The sequence below is a fragment of the Arachis ipaensis genome, chromosome B9 (assembly GCF_059453495.1).
Source record: "Arachis ipaensis isolate K30076 ecotype BB chromosome B9, ASM5945349v1, whole genome shotgun sequence".
In the NCBI taxonomy this organism is placed as follows: Eukaryota; Viridiplantae; Streptophyta; class Magnoliopsida; order Fabales; family Fabaceae; genus Arachis; species Arachis ipaensis.
Window position 1 is genome coordinate 116,108,433 of NC_142444.1, and position 17,761 is coordinate 116,126,193.

Genomic DNA, 17,761 nt, shown 5'->3' on the forward strand with positions numbered 1-17,761 from the left:
CTTATCTCACATTCATTCAATGAAAATTCTCCCTAAATTTGTGCTTAAGTGTGAAAACATGCTTTTTAGACCTTAAAATAGCTAAATTTAATTCATTTAATTCCATTCGATGCCTTGATATATTTTTTTGAGTGATTTCAGATTCATAAGGTAAGTATTGGATGGAAGAAGTGAAGAGAAAAGCATGCAAAGTGGAGAATTCATGGAAAAACAAGGATTTGGAACATTTAGAGCGACGCGCACGCGTGAAGACGAGGTCATCCAGGCAACGCGTATGCGTGACATGACGTGTACGTGTGACCCATGCGTACGCGTCACAGCCAGCACGTGACCTCATTAAAGTGAATTCGCTGGGGGCGATTTATGAGCTGCCTAGGCCCAAATCCAACTCATTCCTGAGACTATTTCATACAGAATTCAAGATGGGTCGAAGAGGGAGCAATTAGATTAGCTTAGGATCATGTAGGTTAGTTTCCTAGAGAGAGAAGCTCCCTCTTCTCTTTAGAATTAGTGTTCTTAGGTTTATTTTCCTCTTCTCTTTTATGCCTCTTTTATGTTCATGCAATCTTGTTAATTTCCATTATCTTTAATGCAATTTGAGGTATTTCATGTTTAATGTGCTTTCCTTAGTTGTTATTGTTAATTTCTTACATTGGGTAGTTGTAGATTTAATATTCTTGCAATTTTATGATGCTTTCCTTTTATGCCTTCCAAGTGTTTGACAAAATGCTTGGTTGGATATTAGAGTAGAATTTTGAGTATTCTTGGCTTGGAAAGAGAAATTAGGTGCTCTTGAGTCATTAATACCCAACGTATGTTGGTGATCTAGAGTTGTTAGTTAATATTGTTTCCATTGACTCTAATCTCTTGCTAATTCAATTAGTAAGTTGATTAGGACTTATAGATTGAGATTAACTAGTCTTATTTGACTTTCTTCCTGTGTTGGAGATGATATTGTACTTTCTCCCGATGTTGAAGATGACGAAATAGGATAAATTCTTGATAATTATTGTATGATAATTAATGACTAGGATAGAAAGCCTATATTCTCAATCATTGCCATGAATGTCTTCCTTTATTACTTGCTTTCTTTATTTGTTACTTTATTTTCTTGCCATTTATTTTTTTCCCCTTTTTACCAACCCAACCCCTTGAATACCATAACCAATAATACGCATACCTCACTGCAATTTCTTGAGAAGACGACCCGGGACTAATACTCACGGTTACTTTTATTGGGTTAGACTTGTGACAACCAAAAATTAAACTTTGATTGAGCATTGTTTGTTAGTTAGGAACTATACTATCAACGAAATTATTTCTGTGAAATTCCTAACTGACGAAAATTCACTATCAATTCTGCATCAACATATGATCCTCTTGAGTTTGAAGAGTCTTCTCCCATTGAATTTAAGGTTGATGTTGAGATAGATTTTACTCAACCTCCAACATATGATTTGAGTGATGGGGAAGAATTAGAAGAATTTGGTGCGGAAGAGGTTGAAGTTGAAGAAACTTGTCGAGAGGTGGAAGTTATCAAGGAGAGCAAAAGGGAGTTGTAATCACCTTGCCAAAGCTGGTTGGAGCCTCTCTCGCTAAGCAACCATCTATCTTATCATTTGAGTGGGTAAAACTCATATCTTTAAGCTTTATTATCCCACTTGAATATGGCTTGCTTGAAACGGATGGTCAACTTAGAGCTCTTTGTGGAGTGAAGAGTAAGAGAGAGTTGTGTAGTGGTTGGAAATATAATCCTAGGTTCATTTTGGATGGATAATCAAAGTGGAAATTCAAAAGTTGGTGTAGAGCTCAATTGCTTGGGTTAAGGAGGATGTTTGTATGCTCAAAGGAGAATTCTAAGAACTTGCCACCCGATTGTAATTGTGATGATCAACTCGAAGACGGGTGTAGACACAAGATTTGGGATCCCGGTATACATCATGTGGATCAATTTTGGGAGCTTATAGCTTGTGGAGAACTCCATCAACGCTTGGTGCAATTGAATTGGTATCTTGGAGCATTTTGGAGATTCAAGCATTGTTGGAGATTCAAGGATGAATTTAAACACAAGCCATCATGACAAGGAGCTCACCAAATGTCCAACTTAAGGACTTTAAATAAAAGTGCTAGGTGGGAGACACCCCACCATGGTAGCCTCTTTCCATTCTCTTGTAGATATAATTAATGAATGAATTGAGTTACCATCGTTAGGTAATTTCTTGCTTTGATATCACTCTTGTATATATATTACTTTGTTTGTTAGTTTGTTTGGTTAGATTTATGCTTTGAGTTATAGGATAGTTGTTTTGGATTCAATCTTTGGTTGAATTGCAAGTTTTATTTCAATTGCGTAGTATAGTATTTGAAAAATATTTCAAAAACATAAAGATTTTTATTAGATTTGAATTTTGCTTGGTTTAGAGTTGTAAATAGTAGGTGGAAGTGACCCTATTTTATTCTATGTTTCTTAAAAAACAAAAAAAGCTATTCACATGTACGCCTGACCCACGCATACGCGTGACCCCTGCGATTTGCTCATCCTGAAACGGTGTGAACAGCATGGCCTCGACAGTGAGTTGTGCCAGGACCGTGCTGGTGGGGTGCGAGGCGCATGACCTTTCCCACGCGTACGCATGACCCACGCGTACGGGTCACCCTGTAAATCTTGATCCTGAATTTTTTATGCAAGGACTGTGCTATCGCACGGTCCAAACAGTGAGTGATGCGCGTAGGGTGCGAGCACTACGCGTCCAGCGCAATTTTCTCCCACGCATACGCGTCACACCCTCTTTTCTCCTCTCATGTTTACGCGTCGATGCCAACTTCACCCCTGCCACGCACATGCGTGACCCATGCGTACGCGTGAGTTTGAATTCACTAACCCCTGATGCAAAGAGACCTAGCTCATTCACGTGACCCTTTCTCTTCTCCCTCCAACATCTCTCTCCCTCCCAAACCCCCATTGAAGCACCATTGCCAAACTTTCACCACCACCTCTTCAACCAGTCACCTCCGGCAAACCCAAACTACCGCCGACCACCATCCCTACCCCTCTCTTCTCTTTCATTCCTTCTTTCCCATTTCTTGCAACTTCTCTCTTCCCTTCCAGCCACAACACCGCCGCGGCCACGCTTTCGCCGCCGGCGTCCCCTCAGTCCAGCAACCACCTTCTCTCTTCCCTATTCTCTCTTTCCTTCTTCTCCATTTCTTCCCTTCCCCGTCTCAGTACCCGAATAGAAGTTCGCCACTATCCCCTGTTCCGCTCTGGTCTCCCTTCCATCACCACAGACAGTAGTGGCTCCACTGCTCTGCCCCCGCTTCACCTTCCCTGTCTGCCTTTCCTTGCCATTTCTATTTCTGCTTCTTCCTTTCTAGGTTTCCCCTGCTTCCCTTTTTCTAAGCTCTGTTAATATTCTGTTAAGCTAGTTTAATTTGTTTGGTTAATTTTTATTAGTTAGATTAGTTGAAAATGAATCTTAGTGGATTTTTGGTGGTTAGGTAGTTAATTGATATTGTAGTGGATTTAGGTTTGAATTTTTGTTGCTGATATTGTCTGGAATGACTATTTCATGCCTGTTTTGTTAGGTAACGATAATGATGATGTTGTATTCTTTTGTTAATCTATGTATTTCTAGTGTGTTAATTTTTCTGCTGCTGTCTTCATATGGATTTCCTGTGATTTGTGCTTGTTGATTTAACTTGAATTCATATGGATTGTTATTTTGCTGTTTGTTTAATCCAAAAACATCCTATTTACTGCCGGAATGCTATCAAAATTTTTCAAAATTTTGTGTTAATTGAATCCCGGTTTATGCGTTGAATTTGGTAAATTGTTACTTCAGTTCTATTTTATTACCAAACTCAACTCATGAATTGCTCGACAAGCATTTCCGCTCTCTTTTGGTTCCCTTATGTTACATTACATAATTGAGGGCATCAAGGTGCTATTTGATGGATTTCTGTGTCAAATAGACCCTTGTTGACCAATCATTTGTGAATAACCTCTACATTTTGAATTATCAATTTTAGGTCAAAATGTTTCATCTTCATGGTTCAATTTCAATTCTCTTTTTATCCAACCATTGAAGTTAGTATTATGAACTTTCCAAGTGGCCTAACCTTGCTAATTGTAATTGAGGTTCTTGTAATTGGTAACAATTGGTGCATTTCACTTTTGTAACCTTTTGAATGAAGTTTTTGTTTCAATACCTTTTAGGTTACATTAAGTGCATGTTTCAATATTTTCACACCAAGTTTTACAATTTAGTGATCAAACACATTGATGTTGGATTATGTTCTTTTTGTGCTTATTTTATCTGATTTATTTCATCATCAATGCTTGCATTTTATTACATGAATGTGAGTTTGCTTGTCTTTCAAAATTTTTGAACACTTTCTTAGTTTAAGAATCATATTTTCTATGCGACTAATATTTAACTTTCTTTTTTCTAACTTTTGGTTTTTAACTAACTTTTTAATCTTTCTTTTTCATTTTCCGTTTTAAACTAACTTTTTTTTCCTATTCTTTTAAAGCATAGCAATTTTGGTTATTAACGGACAAGCAATTTGGTTTTCATTATACTCAATTACTTGGAATGTAAATTCTATTTTATTTTTACTTCTGTTTTCTTCCTATTCCAAGTAATTGCACTCTTATCAACTCACTTCATGCATAAGCCTTGAATTCCTCTGTTTTATGTCTATTGTCTGCCTGTTATATTATTTTTTCCTTCATTGCCTGTGCGTATATTTGATATTTCGTATCCTGTAAATTTATTTTTCAGGATGTCTGATGGAAAAGGAAAAAGAAAGGCTAAGGCCACCTCTAGTAAGAGGAAGAGATCACAGCCATCTACTGAGTCAACAGATGTAGCACTATCTGAGAGGCAACTTACTATGGAGAAGAAGGCCGATCAAGCTACGCCTTCCTCCGACTCAGTTAAGTTTGCCAACCTCTATTGTGAATTGAGGTTTCAGCACTTTCTGGAAGACTGAAACCTTCATATGGAGAGAAAGCTATGAATACCACCCGAGATAAGAAAGTACACTGAACTCCAAATTGAACAGAGGGGTTGGGTATTTCTGGATAGAGTTGGTAGAAGTGAACTTATCATGGGTCCGAGAATTTTACTGCAACTATTATCGGACGACCTTTGATGCGGTACAACTTTGGGGAAGACAGATTCTAGTCACAGAGGAAGCAATAGAAGAGATCTTCCATAGGGCTGAGGAGGCTATTAAGCTTATAGATTTTAACTAGGATGCCGTCCTTCGTACAGTAGCTATTCATCCTGACGTTCCATGGGCATTCAGAACGTCGAAGCCGACTCCACGGGCATCAAGATTGATTATCTCAATGATGGGCTAGGTTGTGGCAACAGATACTGAGAAACTATGTCATGCCTAGCACTCACGAGTCGGAGGTGCCAGCGGATATGGTAGTTCTTATTTGGTGTGTCATGGAAGGAAAGGACCTGTACCTTCTAAGACTCATCAGGAGGTATATGTCCCGAGTACATATCAAAGGCACCTTGGCATTCCCATGTTTGATCACTCAGATGACTCGTCAGGCTGAGGTACACTGGGAGCCTCAGGATGAGAAACCCTCAATTGCCGACCGCAAGAAGGTTATTCCGCAAGGTAAGCGGTTCGAATCTCTAGCCCGCAAAACACCCACTACTCATCCTACAGAGGCAACAACATCCTTAGCAGCACCCTCAAGAGGACCTTCAGTACCTTCAGCACCTCCGAGACCAGCACCACCATCATTGATAAGTGGATAAATGCCAGTCAAGAATTATCAAAAGTATTTTTTCAAATCACCATTGCAGGTACAGTCTTAACTGACGATATTTCTGCTATCAAATTTAAAATGTGTCACAAATGAGATAAATAACCAGGAGTAAAATCCTGAGTCATTTCCCTAGGAGTTGACACAAAATACAAATTATTGGTTGCGATTTTTCTGGAAATTTTAAGGTTGAGAAAAAGTGAAATAAATAACTAGAAATTAAAATAATGAATAATTAGCAAGAGCTGTAAAATAATCAGTATAAAAAGCCTTGGTTAGAGGTGAGAATTGAAAATTCTATCCTTATTGTCTTTCCCAAGTGTGATGGTAAAATCTCATTGCTCTCACTTAGTTATCCTCTAACAAGTGGAGGAAATTCAAGTGAAATAATTAGCCTTAGCTCACGAGTCCTAGTTACTTCGTAGGGAAGAACTAGAGTTGGTGAGTCTCAAGCTAATTGGTAATTTCCAATTACAGATTAATACTTGGGTATAACAATTCAAGTGGCTCTAATTATCAGGGTTTATAAGGCAAGGATTGGATCAAAGAAGTGAAGAAAAAATATGCAAGATGGAGAATTCATGAAGAGAAAGGATTTGTGTAATTCAATGCCACGCGTACGCGTGACCCACGCATACACATGAGAAGGGAATCTGTCAAGGCGACGTGTACGCGTGACCCACGCATACGCGTGACAAGCAGCACGTGACTTCATTAGAGAAAACGTGACTGGCAATTTCTGAGCCTCATCAGGCCCAAATCCAACTCACTTCTGAAGCTATTAGAGACCAAAATCAAGAAGGATGAAGGGGAGAGCAATTAGGAATAGAATAGTATCATGCATTAGGTTATATTCTAGAGAGAGAAGCTCTCTCTTCTCCATTGAATTAGGGTAGAATTAGGTTAGATTTATCTTAGGTTTAGAATTTAATTGCTTGTTTTGATTTAGTTTCCTTTACTTTTCCTTGTTCCATTACTTTCATCTTCTTAGTCTTCTTGTTAATTTTCTTTTTATGTCGCTTTTATGTTTATGAACTATTTGTTGAATTTAATTTCCATTAATACAATTTGATGTTTCTTTATTTATTGTTGCTTAATAATCTAGTTGTTATTATTGTTTTCTTGCATTTGGTAGCCATAGATTTTATATACTTGCAATTTTACCATGCTTTTATTTTATACCTTCCAAGTGTTTGATAAAATGTTTGGTTGGATTTTAGAGTAGATTTTGGTACTCTTGCCTTGTGATTGAGGACTTAGGTCCCTTGATTTCATTGATGTCCAGTTTCATTGGTGATTTAAGGTTGTTAATTGGTTTTAGGATCAATTATGTCCACTTGACTTTCGTTCAATTGTTAGAGGATAAGTAAGTGGAATTAACTCTTTGTAATTACCATGTTATGGTCAATGATACAAGATAGGAAAATTTGACTCTTAAGCCTTGCCATGAGTAGCCTTTTATCATTTATATTTCTTTAATTGTTGGTTTTATTGTCTTGTCTATCAAACCCAAAAACCCCAAAAATATATCCCATAACCAATAATATGCACACTTCCCTGAAATTCCTTGAGAGACGACCCGAGGTTTAAATACTCTCGGTTTTTATTTGGGTTTGCTTAAGTGACAAACAAAATTAAACTTTGATTGAGGGTTAATTGTTGTTTTGGATCTATACTTGCAACAGAACTAATTTTGTGAAAATTTCTAACGGATGATTTTTCCACATCAATCACTCCTCAGCTTCGGCGTATACGTCAGCTTGGATTCCACACATATCACCAGACACTGACTCATCATACGGATCAGGGTGCGACCAGGTGCCCGGTATATGACTCTGCCATCAATGAACTATGGTCTCTTGCTCACTGCATCCCAGCTGCAGCAGACACCACTGTATGCTCCACTCCCTTAGCCTCAGATGCATCAGTATGCCCCCGTGGCATACTCGGGATATTACTATTACCCACCTCCACCACCGCTTCCACATATGCCACAGATCCTTCTGTCCTGGCCCAGCCTCATGCAGACCTTCGGCCCAGCCAACCTCAGTGCCAGGCACAGCTTCCACGATGTGGCACCGGACATTGGCTCCACTACCATGACCCCCAGCACCCATGATGTATTTATATATTTTATGTAGATTATGATGTTATTAACTGTATCTTACGTCGTATTATATTTTCTTAAGTTTTCATGATGTTTCGATATTCTGTATGAACATTTTATGTACTTTATACTGAACTTATCTTACATAGTATTTTTTATGAGTATTTTGTATAAGTGCTGTGTTGATAATTCACTATAGAAAGTGTGATGCAAACACAGAATACAATGATAAAACACACTGTAAAAAATCTAACAGAGAACACAATCTTCAACTATTACATCAACAATTCATACTGCATGGACCACACCTCTTCTCCTGGCACTCGACATCATCTATGTCATTCCGGAACCTATTAGAGACAAGTCTTTCGGTAGCCTTCCTGCGCATGAGTGGGTTAGGACGAAGCAGAGTCTCATACCACTTTGGCCAAAGTGCCTCGTCGGGTATTAGTGGAAACTTTGGCTCGTATACCTTGAACATAGCCTCCTGTACGTACACTGGATGAACATATAGAGCCTACTCGATGCTTGCGGCGGCACAAGTGGCCAGCGCATGTCGGCATAGGTAGTGGAGAGATTGGAAAAGTCGACAGTCACACATACCCACTGTTAGCCGAACACGGAATGAACCTTGTGACCAACCCTCGAACGGTTGTAACTCCTCAACGACAAACACTAAAGCCCGTCTGTCACAATGGGTAACACGCATCTTCGGGATACCCTCTCTGTTCTTTTCAACAACAGCCATCAGCCTTTGGGAGAAATGATTTACAATCGCCAGCTATGCCTATGCCTCCATGCCCTTCGTGATGAACAACTTCTGTAGCCTCTCGTACGTGATGTGTATGATGTCCTCGGCAACTACCTATACCATTTAGCACTGCACTGATGCACTCTGACAGATTTGTTATCATGTGCCCAAACCGGCGACCACTGTTGCAGTATTGTAGCCATATTTCTTTGTTGAATCTACCAGCCTAGTCTGCCATCTCTCGCGACAAACCTCTCAAGGCATCCATGTACCACTCATACCCAACCTTGCTTGGACTGTAAGTAGTGTTTATGAGGTATCGCTTGCCCTCGGTGGACTTGAAATTAAACATGAAATTTGCGGCCATGTGTCTTACACAATAAGCATGGAACGCACTGGGAGGGTGTCATCCACTATCATCAGCCCTCAGTGCAGCCTTGATCGCTGGGATCTATCAGAAATAATCAACAGGCCGTCCTGTGGGATGACACATCATCTTAGATTAGTCAGGAAGAAAGACCATGACTCCGTACTCTCAGACTCTACAATTGCAAAAGGAATAGGAAGGATATTGTTGTTGTCATCTTGTGCCACTACAATAAGCAACACACCACTGTATCTTCCATAAAAATGTGTGTCGTCGACAGAAATAAAAGGCTTGCAATGTTTGAAAGCCTCAACACAGGTCGGGAATGTCTAGAATACTTTGTCGAACATGTTACAGTCACGGACCATAAGGTGCCCATCATAGTAAAATACGACCCTGAGCTTGCATATCGTTCTGGGATTATAACTCTGCAGTGCTTGTAGCAGCATTAGCACCTTGTTGTATGACTTCTTCCAGTCCCTGTATATCTACGCAATTGCCTTTTGTTTCACCATCCAGTCCTTTATATACGAGGGTTTGAAGTGATAGATTTGCCAAACTACACCCTGCAGGATAAGAATGCTGACGGATGAGTTAAACTGTATCAACAGCAGGATGACCTTGCAGATGAGGCTACTGTCCAACTGTCGATGGTCTTAGGACATGGTGGGTGCCAAACACGTATGTGCTCCACCAACCCTCCAGACCTCCCTAATGAAATAAAACATTCATGGTTGGAAACTACACTAGATATAGCAATCATAAATGAGTAAATATGCTACAATTAAACTTGACCTCACCAGTATCTGAGATTCTATCAGAGGGTTACATAGAGACTCCAGGGACATCCAGTTGTAGCTTGGTGGTAATGTACATGGTACTTCAATTGGTCTGATTCGACCACTCGGTACTCAGCGCTTTTGTGGATGCTGTAGTTCTTCACACCCTGCATTACTGCATCTCTGCTTTTGAATCTGTGGCTGACACAAAACTCCATCCTATTGTCTAGGTTGTAATCGTCTTTTCCAGTATTCGAAAAAGGAGATTTCTCATGCATTACGTCCAGATCTAATGCATGATAATGACTTGGTACATTTGATAGTGCCGAAATTGAGTGGGGGGCGAGGGGGGAGATAATATATAGCGCACCACTGGCTTGGCCAGGCGTCTATGGTACAAACTCCTACTCATCATCATCTTCATACAAATCTCTATCATTACTATCCGCAACGCACTCTTCATCGGAGTCTTCATCACCGACATCCATGTCTTCTACTAAACTAGCTACGAGAATCGGTGGTGGTGCGAGAGGTGGGTCATCCTGCATAAAGGTCGAGTGGGAGGATCCACTGCCACCAACATCACCAACTTCAGCAGAAAGCTCCATCACTTGTTTTGCCATGATTCTCCCGTGGATGTCAAACATGAGTTGCACATGCTCGTCGTCCTGGAGCCAAAACAGGCAAAACCGAAAAACTCCATTATCCAATGGTGCTAGCAACCTATACCCCACCTTTCCGATCTCCTTTTTCCTAAACCACCAAGGTTGCTCAATATCAGACTCTTCAACTCGGACAAGAACTTACTCGCCGAGTGCGCAATAGCAACAGATTATCACACTCAAATATCACCCGTTGTCACAGCTCTTCATACGACAATTGGGATATACATAGACAAGGGTTGTACCTCCTTCTATTTTCGGGAAGAAAAACAGAGAAGAAGAATATATAAAATGTATGTGAAGAATGACAAGGGTTGTACCTCCTTTTATAGCTATTGGAAGTTTATCTTACTGTATCTCGTTTACACTGTAAACATTATAATTTAACACATCTCATTTACAGTGTAAACGTGATAAGCTTGCACGTATCTCGTTTACACTATAAACGAGGTATATACATGTCACGCGCACTGTCTTATCTCATTTACAGTATAAACTTATCTGGTTTACACTGTAAACGAGATAAGTAATCCTATGTATTTTTGTAATAATTTTTAAAATTATTTATTTTAGTAAATAAAATATTTTTTAATGTATTTAAATAAAAAATCCTTCTATTTATGTCTCATTTTTTATTAAAAAAAAAGTAATTTTACATTAATTTTTATATCATAAACAGTAAATAAGATTTTAAAATATCTCTCTTTTGAATTTGGATACTCTAAATTTTGAATTTTATTTTAGAGGGTAAAATATAATCTCTCATCATTTATTTTATAGATAGAATCAAGAAAAAATATGAGAGAAAATATTCAAAAGTGAAAAATTACACTTTATCTTCTTAAGTAAAAATTCAAAATTTGAAAGATCTAAATTTCTCTCTTTTCTATTAGGAGGAATTAAGTTTAGTCCGTATTGTAGTTCTATTTAATTAATTGATTAAAATAATTAAAATTAATATAGTTACTATTTTTTACAATAATATTATTAAAATTTATACATTCAAAAATAATTTACTATTAAAAATATTAATATTAGAAAAAAATTAATAACTTCATAAATAATAATAATACACAATATATAATTTGAGATTAAACTAATTTGTAAAGTTGCTTAATATAAAGAAAAACATAGTTAAACTCCATAGCTGACGACAAACATTGTGAAATTGCCATATATGTTCAATTAAGTTCTCTTTCAATTATTGATGTTGCTGCCTATTCCGAAGTTGGGCATTTCTTTGGGGAAATTGATGGTATGATATAAAATCTTCCTCTCCCAGCTGAGATTGTGATAAGCCATTTTCGACATCGTCATACTCTAGGCCTTGAGCGAAATTTTCTGCATAAGTATCATTATGCAATATAATACAAACTCCCATTATGTTTGCAAGTTTCATATTTTTCCAAAAGTGCATTGAACCATGTATAATTGCAAAGCATGCTTGCAACACTTCGAATGCTCGCTCCACGTCTTTTCTTTGCCCTTCTTAGTATTGTGCAAATAAATTGTGCTTCTCCTCTTGTGGCTTTAATATTGATTTGACAAAAATTTAACCCATTCAAATAAATACCGTTTGCGAAATAGTATCCCATAGTATAATTATTACCATTGATAGTGTAATTTACCTCTGAAGCACGGTTATTTATAATATCATCGAATACTGGTGAACGATTTAACACATTGATATCATTATTTGAATCGAAAACTCCAAAGAATGGATGTCATATCCAAATGTCTGAAGATGCTACAACCTAAGTACTATGGTTGCAACTCCAAGATAACCACTCATGTACATACCTTTTCATGCCTTTGGACAATTTCTTCATTGCCAATGCATGCAGTCAATGCTACCTAACATGTCAGGAACGTCACGACCCTCTGCCATTTGTAGCAAGCGTCGTACATCATTTGAATTTAGTTTTCGCAAGTATTCATCCTCGAACACTGGAATGACATTTTCAACAAAATATTTCAAGCATTCAATTGTGATGGTCTTGCCTATGTGCACATAATCATCAACAGCATCAGCTGCTATGCCATATGCTAATATCCATATTGTAGCAGTTCATTTTTGCAATGGTGACAAGCATTTTCTCTCAGTTACGTCAATCCTCTGTTGAAAATACAGATAGACATTTGAGAGGGCATCTACTATCAGAAGAAACACTTGTCTTCTCATTTGAAACCTCTATTGAAAAATGCCAGCATTATACACTGGCTGATCTACAAAATAATCTTTGAAAAGGCGATCATGTCCTACTTCTCGATCTCCGTTGATCCATTTACAAGGAGTTAGGAAAGAGCTTCTCTCGATATCTTCTTCTTCTGAATTATTAAACAAACACTCATCGATCTAATTATCCATAAGTGTGTTATCTTACCTTCTTTTTTTATCATACAAAGCCTCATTAAACATATCATCAAAATTTTTAGCTATTTTTTGAAATATGATATTTAATATTCTTTTGAAGTGAGAAACTAGCTTTGAAATGGAGTTTGTGATTGTAAATATTTGATAATTGATATTTATAAGTGTATTCGCAATAAGGAGCTACTTTTTAACGGCTAGATTTGCAACGCCTATCTCACAACGGTTAAATTTTTTCTTGTCTAATTTTGAAACGGCTAGTTTTGCGACAGTTACTTTCATAAACAATAACACACAACAATATTAACTAATTTTAAAAGTTCCATCACAAATGAATGAAACATACTACATCACATTCGGTAATACACAATAAAAATAAAACAAACTACTTAATTCTATGAAAACAAGAAATCATTAAGTAAACCACTTATTAATTATTTTCTCACATGCAATCTCATAAAGAGCTCATCATTTTTCTCTCATTATGCAACTGTCTTGCTGGTCTTATATCATCGTTTCTTACATGCAACTGTGGTGCGGTAATTTATAACCCACAAACTAACCGGCAAGTACACCGGGTCGTACCAAGTAATACCTCAGGTGAGTGAGGGTCGATCCCACGAGGATTGAAGGACTAATCAACAATGGTTGATTAATTTACTTAGTTAGGCAAACAGAAAATAGTGTTTTGGTGTTCAAAGACATTAAACAATATAAAGAATATTAAAAGAGAGGCAAGTAAATGAATTGGGAGTAAAGTATGGAGAAACAGTTAAGGCTTCAGAGTTATCTATTTTCCGGATTGATTTTTCTTATTAATTTATTTTAATCATGCAAGATTTAATTCATGGCAAACTATATGTGACTAGACCCTAATTCCTTAGACCTTCCTAGTCTCCTCTAACTTTCATCAACTGTCAATTCCTTGGTCACTTATTTCCACTTAGAAGGTTAAGTTTAATTCTAGTTATATGCCACAGAAATCCTAGTTACCCAAATATAAAAGGATTATATGTCACATATCCCGCTAAATTTAGATAAACTAGAAATTTAGGAGAATATATTTTCAAGTTGTTGTTCAAGTAAAGAGCTTTTCCAAGTTATACAAGAACGCAATTAGAAAGAGGGTCATACTTCCGTTCCACCCAAATTCATAAAATAAAGAACGAAAACAATTCTTAAATATAAATCAAGACATGAATTAAAATAGAAAAATAATAAAATCAATCCATACAATAGACAGAGCTCCTAACCTTAACAGTGGTGGTTTAGTTGCTCATGGTTCAGAGAAAAATAAAGATTGTAAATTAGAATGGAATGGAATAATGTTGTGTTGGAATCCCCCTATTGGAATCCCTTTTTATATCTAATCCTAATAAATTTAAAATCTATCTTCTAAAACTAAAATAAAATCTTTTCCTATTTTTAAATAAAATAAAGTTTAAATCAGAATTAATTAAAGCAATCAGCACGTCTTCAATTTGATGGATGGGGACCACTTGCTTCGTAGGGTCGACGCCTAACTTGGAGTGGGCATAACCATTCTTGTGTGAATCTCTCTTGAGTCTCTGCTATCCCCTGGCTCTAGTCTATGTTTCTGGGCCGAAATCTGGGTCGAAACTCAGCCTGAAATCGCCCCCAGCATTTTCTGTGAATTCTGCATGTTGCGCACGTCACACGTACGCGTCGATGGTCTTTTTCGCATGTCACGCGTACGCGTCAGGTACGCGCACGCGTCGCTGTCCAACTTTGCTTTTCACGCGTACGCGTCAGGCACGCACACGCGTCGCTCCTTGCTGGTCAGCTCCTTGGTTTCTTCTCTTTCTCTGCAGAAACTCCATCAAATCCAACCAGATGCTACCTAAAATAAACAAAAATTTGCAAGACTCAAAGTAGCATCCATAGTGGCTAAAAGATAATTAATTCTTGATAAAACTTAACAAATTACATGCAAATTCACTAGGAAAAGATAGGAAAGATTCTCACGCATCACAACACCAAACTTGAATTGTTGCTTGTCCTCAAGCAACCAAATTAATATAAGCTTAGAATGTGAATTTTCATGAGAATGAGAGTTCAATTAAGCTCATGTCTCTTCTTATAGTGGGGTTTACAACTACAATCCTGAATAGTTTTGGCATCTCACTCTCCTTTGAATCAGAAGGATGTTAGAATCCGGATAATATTATGAATTCTCTGATCTTTTGTAGCTTAATTTAACCCTTGAACACAGAAATTTTTCTTTTCTTTGGTGCTTTGCACCTTGAGCCTAGCCGTGACTTTAAATGTTTTGTCTCAATCTTTACTTGACACAGAAACACCACAAGCACTTAACTGGGGAACTCTTTTTGGAGTTTTGATTTTTCTTTCAGCTACTCCCAGACAGTGGTGCTCAAAGCCTTTGGCATACTCTTCTAATTGCAATTGATCTCGACTCTAAACGTTTTGTCTCAAGGATTACTTGACACAAGAACACCACAAGCATATAACTAGGGAAACAACTCTTTGAGCTTTTAATCATGTCTGACCTCCCTAGTCATTGATGCTTAGAGCCTTGGACCTTACTCTTTTTTTTTCGCTGTCTTTTTTGCTTCAAGGATTAAATTTCTATTTATTTCAGAGAAGTCATAATAATTCTCTAAATTCATGTTCCTTGTACATCAACATTCTTTGATTCAATCCACGCGTCCGCACACATGGTGCGCCCGCGTGGATGATCAAAAATGCTTGAGGCGCGCGTACGCGCCAGGTGCGCGCACGCGCGGGTTGGTGCTCTGTTTTTCAAATTTTTTCCATGTTCTTGCACCAATCCAAGCATTCCAACCCTCCAAACAGCTACCTAAACACCATAAAACCTTATTTAACATATTAGACTACCAAATAGACTCAACAAACTACTCTAAATATGAATTTAAACAAATTCTACCAATATTTACAAAAGAGAAAATGAAAAGATATTACCATGGTGGGGTGTCTCCCACCTAGCACTTTTGTTTATTGTCCTTAAGTTGGACTTATGGGGAGCTCCTCTCAAGGTGGCTTGTGCTTGAAGCTATCCTAGAACATCCACGAATGCTTGAGTCTCCAATAAGCTTCATTCTTCATTTTTAATATCTTCAAGCTTTGATGGAATTTTTCACAAACCATGAGCTCCCAAATTTGATTCTCCTTGTGCGATCCGGGATCCCACACTTTGTTTTGACACCCATCTTCAAATTGATCATCATGATTCCAATTGGGTGGCATGACCTTAGAATTCTCAATTAAGCACCCAAACATTCTCCTAGACCCATGCAATTTGGTTCTACACCAACCATTGTCATTCAACTTTGAGCATGCATCCATTATGAACTTAGAGTGATGTGTCCAACCACTACACAACTCTCTCCTACTCTTAACTCCACAAAGAGCTCTAAGTTGACCATCATTTTCAATCAAACCATATTCAAGTGAGGAAGTGAAGCTTAGGAATAGAAATTTTACCCACTTGAATGTTGTGTTGGATGATGGTGACTTAGGAAGGGGGACCTCCCCACACTTAGCCAATGCGAGGTCTACGCCCTTGTGCTCCTTCTTGACTACCTCCACCTCTTTACAAGCTTCTTCAATTTCAACCTCTTCCTCTTGGTAGCTTCCTTCCAATTCAATCTCTTCTTTATCGCTTACCAAGGGCATGGGAGGTAAGATATCTTCTTCCTTACCCTCTATGTCAAACCCAATTGGAGAGGATTCAATTGTACATAAAAATTCTTCAATGATTGAATCCATCTCTTAGTCAACATCTTCAAAGGCTTCAACCACTTCTTCCGGCTCAATTATCTTAACTTCATCCTCTTGTTGCACTCCTTGCTTTAACTCCTCTTCTTCACCTTGAAGCTCTAAACTCACTCCTCTTCTTCACCTTGAAGCTCTAAACTCACTCCCTCACTATGCTCCTTAATTGCCTCTCCACATTCGTCAATAGGAGTGCCTTGGTTGCTTAGGCTTAGTCGGGAGGAGGCCATATTGCTAATGACTTTCACTAGGATATCCATCTTGGCTCCTAGCTCTTTAAACTCCTTTTCCATCCCCTCTTGTTGCCTTTAGAATTGAGAGTTAAGATCTCCTAGCATGAGGGCTTCATCGGTGGGTGGTGGTGGAAGAGAGGGTTCATTGTCTGAGGGGAAGGCATTATAGTTGGAAGGTGGTTTATTTTGGTAAAGGTATGGAGTTGGTGTATATTGAGGTGGTTCTTGAGAGCAATTGAGTTGGAATGGTGGTGGTTCCATGTATGGTTCATATGGTTCATAAGGTGGTTGGTATGGTGGATAAGGATTAGGGTCATAATGAGGTGTTTGGTGGTAGGGGGCTTGTGAGTAATGTGGTTCAAAACCATGTTGAGGGGTGGTTCATAGGCATGTAGTGGTGGTTGTTGACAATCACAATAAGGGTCACCACATCCATTAGATTGATATGCATTAGGATTAGAGTTATACCCATAAGAATCCGGAGGTTGTTGTTGCCAAGAAGGTTGATTAATCCTTTGAGGCTCCCTCCACCTTTGATTGTTCCATCCTTGATGCATGTTATCATTGTAGCTTCCATTCTCTACAACATAATTTGAGCCAAACTCATAGCCAAAGGGGTGAAAATTCATAATTGCAAGAGAAAATAAAAATAAAACTAGTAAGAACTAATAAAAACTAACTCCTAAAACAAGCAAAAACTAGCAAAGAAGCATATTAACATATATACAATAGCCAATAATATAACACCATTGCAACTCCCCGGCAACGGCGCCATTTTGATTTAAAAAAATTGTCGTGTCGGTATAGAAATTCACACAAAATGAATTTTCGTTGCAAGTATAGTTCTACACTAACAAACAATCCTCCCAATCAAAAATTTTGGTTGTCACATGTACAAATCCCAAAGAATTTATAACCGAAGTATT